Here is a 3845-nt window from a genome sequence, read left to right as displayed (position 1 = left end):
CTTTCCTCACTCTTATTCAACACAGTACCAGAAGTCCTAGCCAGATAATTAGGCAAAGGAAATAAATAAATGGCATCCAAATTGAAAAGGAAGAAGTAAAATTGTCCATATTTACAGATGACATTGTTTTAAATATAGAAAAATCTAGAGAATCCACCTAAACACTCTTAGAATTGATAAGAAAACAACAATAAAGTTTCAGGTTACAGAATCAATATACAAAAATTGGTAGTGTTTTTAAACACCAATAAGAGACTAGCTAAAAGAAAAGAATTTAGAAAAGGTGATCAAACCTGTGATAGCTTCAGATAAATAGATAACACAAGAATATATTGAACCAAGGAGGTTGAAATATCTCTACGATGAAAACCATAAAATACTGATGAAAGAAATTGAAGGCAACAACAACAACAAAATGGAAAGAAATCCCATGTTTATGGATTGAAATAATTAATATTGTTTTTTTGTTTTTGAGAGGTTTTTGCTACAGGGCACATGCGCTCGCCAGAAAGAGAGAGACAGAGAGACAGAAAGAGAGACATCACCTCCCTCACCTCCCAGGAGGATGGCCACGCCACAATCCCTTCTCCTCCATTCTCCTCTTGTAATCTTGGGCACGCATATGTTTAAGCCACCGGGTCCAGGACTTGAACCATGGTTGACTACATGGGAGTCCGGTAACATAACTGTTACGCCAACTGCTGGTCCCAATATTGTTAAAATATTTTTACTATACTATCCAAAGTGATCAACAGATTTGAAGCAATACCTATCAAAACCACCGTGGTGGTTTTAATTCACATCTCCTTAATGACTAATAATGTTAAGCATGTTTTCATGTGCTCATTTGCCTTCTGTGTCCCTTCTTAACTAAATTATCTGTTCAAATGTTTAACTGAATTGTTAAGTTCTCTTTTAAATATAGTTATATTCGATTGTTTTAACACCATTTTCAAGAAAGAATGTGCTTTCTCTTCTGAATTGCTTTGCATTGTCATCAAAAATCAGTTGTTTGGGGAACCAGCAGTTAGCGTAATGGCTATGTCGCTGGACTCCCACGTAGTCGACCGTGGTTCGTGTCCCGGACCCGGTGGCTTAAAACTCACGCCGGGCGCGTGTGCGTGCGTGCCCAAGATCCCGAGAGGAGAATGGAGGAGAAGGGATTGCGGCGTGACCATCCCCCCTGGGGGGTGATTTCTCGCTTTCTGTCTCTATGTCTCTCTCTGTTTGGCTGGCAAGCGCACGCGCCCTACAGTGAAAATCTCTCCAAAAAAAAAAAAAAATCAGTTGTTTGTATATATTTTGGTCTATTTCTAGACTCTAAGTTTATTCTTTGTCAAAGTCATTTAAGCTATACTAGGGTAGTTGGATTTCTATGTGACTTTAAGAAGTTATCAATTTCTACAAAAAATAAAAATCTGCTGATATTTTGATTGAGACTGTGTTGAATCTGTAGGCTAATTTTGGATAACTGACATGTTGATCATATTAAATCCTCTGATTCACGAACACGTTCTATGCTTCCATTTATTGAAGTCTTTCATTTCTCTTAGAAATATTCTGTGGTTTGCAGTGCACAGGTCATACACATCCTTGTTAGAGTTATCTCTAAATACTTTTTTTTTGGTGGTATAAGTGGTGTTGGTTTTAAAATTGCAATTTCAAATTTTTATTACTAGAATATAGGAACATACTGATTTTTGTGTATTGAGCTTGTATCCTCCTGAAACTTGGCTAAACTGACTTATTTTTTTGTGGTGATTTTTTTTGGTAGTAATTTTTGGGTTTTATAGATAAGATATGTTGCTTGTGGAAAAGTCTTACTTCTATTTCTTTTTATTGCTTTCTTATAGTTGCTCAAACCTCATGTACAATGCTCAATAGAAGGTTGAAAAGGAGCATCCTTGTGTTGTTCCTGATCTTAGGGAGAAGACATTCAGTCTTTCTTGGTCAAGTATGACACGAGCTGTAGGTTCTTTGACATTTTTTTAATGACAACAAGGAATTCCCTTATATTCACAGTTTGCTGAGAATTTTGTTATTGTCATTTTTTTAAAATCAGGAGTAGACTTGGGGGTTCAAATGCTTTTTCTACATCTATTGAGAGGACTATGGTTTTTCCTTTTAATTTTATGATAAACAAGTGAATGATGTTCGAATATTAAACTAACCTTATGTTACTAAACTCCATTGCATTGTGAGACATACTCTTTTCTCCCCCCCCTCCTTTTTTACTTTATTTATTTATTTATTTATTTATTTATTTATTTACTTATTTTTATTTAAACACTCAATTGCTATACATCATTTGCCAGAGGATGCCATGTACTTACCACAGAGAGAAAGAGACAGAGAATGAAAAGTAAAAAAGCAACCACACAGGGAATGGTCATGCTGTAATCCTTTCTCCTACACCTCTCCCTCCTGTTGGGATTTTAGGTACTCATATACATGCACTTGGCATGTTTCTCAATCTTCTGGGTCTGGGACTCAAACTGCACAGTCAGCCATGTGGGATCCAGCTATCTTAAACACACCACAGACGCTGGCCTACTTTCTATATAATATAGATATAGAGTATATATACATACATACATATATATTTGATTCTCTCTATATATTGGATTCAATATGCTAAAAATCTTGTTTAGATTTTTTTTTACATCTATATTTATAACAGATCATTGGTTTATAGTTTTCTTATCTTGTGATTTCTTAGTCTGGCTTTGGTATTAAGTAATGCTGACCTCACAGTGAGTTCAGAAATAGTTTTCTTCTCTTCAGTTTTCTAGAAGTGTTTGTATAGAACAGATCATTATATTTTGGGGATGTTCGGTAATATTCAAATGGATTCATCTGAGTTTGGTGCTTTGTTTCGGGGTTGATCTTTAAGTGTAAATTCATTTTCTTCGATAGCTTTAGTGATCTAGTCTGTGGCAGTGATGTATTTGCTCTTGTTTCTGATATTGGTAATTTGAAGATTTTTTTTTCCCCCACAATCCAAAAGCTTTTTAATAACGCAACAGGATCAGGGGTTAGTTTTTGTAGCCTCGGTTGGCAAGTCGGCATCTGGCACGCTCGGACTTCCAGCCCTTGGAGCGACGTAAGGTTTGGTGTGGCTGCGCAGGGGTTCCAGGGGCCTTGCCAAAATGCGGGTACATCTCGCAGCACTTGCGAGGACCGGAGAGTAGGACGGTGCCACAGCCCTTGGGGGAGTCCAGGGCCAGCTAGTCCAAGGTGAGGATCTTGCCCCCAGCCTTGAGGATGTGGCTGCGGGCCCGACTGGTCACACGCAGTGCACACCTTCAGCTCGGGCACCTCCTGAATGCACATCATCTGTGATGGTCCCCAAGACCACAGCCATTTTGTTTTCCCGTCCAGGAAGCTTAATCTTGTGGATCATCCTGGAAAGGGACAGAGGGGGCCAGTTGGTGCGACTCCTGAACAACCTCTTCAGCACAACTTGGTTGAAGGTGGCGTTGGTCTGTCTGGCCAGAAACCGGTATAGCTTGACCAACAGCCTTAGGTAGATGTCCTGGCTCTTGGGCTCCTTGCGTCGCACCTTGTGGTCCATGTTGTGGCGGATGTCGTCTCCCATGATAGCGCCTTCTACTCAGCTCGTAATTTGTAGATTTTTTAACTTTTTCTTGATTAGTTGAGCTAAAAGTTTTCCTTTTTTTTTTTTTTTTTTTTTTTTGAGAGAGAGTTTTGGTAAAGAGCACCTGCACTCGCTGGAGAATCAGAGAGACAGAAAGCAAGAAATCACCCCCCAGGGAGGTTGGCCATGCTGCAATCCCTTCTCCTCCATTCTTCTCTTGGGATCTTGGGCACACACGCACACGCAC

The 3845-nt window shown here is 39.1% G+C and overlaps 1 pseudogene; it reads right to left on the bottom strand.

The window, feature by feature from the left end:
• Positions 1-3035: 3035 nt before the first annotated feature.
• Positions 3036-3598, bottom strand: LOC102496520 (60S ribosomal protein L18 pseudogene; annotated as a pseudogene).
• Positions 3599-3845: the final 247 nt, after the last annotated feature.

Source organism: Tupaia chinensis, unplaced genomic scaffold, assembly GCF_000334495.1.
Source record: "Tupaia chinensis unplaced genomic scaffold, TupChi_1.0 Scaffold000234_1, whole genome shotgun sequence".
NCBI classification, from domain to species: Eukaryota; Metazoa; Chordata; class Mammalia; order Scandentia; family Tupaiidae; genus Tupaia; species Tupaia belangeri.
The sequence above is the reverse complement of the archived record's forward strand: the minus strand, read 5'-3'. Positions and strand labels throughout refer to the sequence as shown.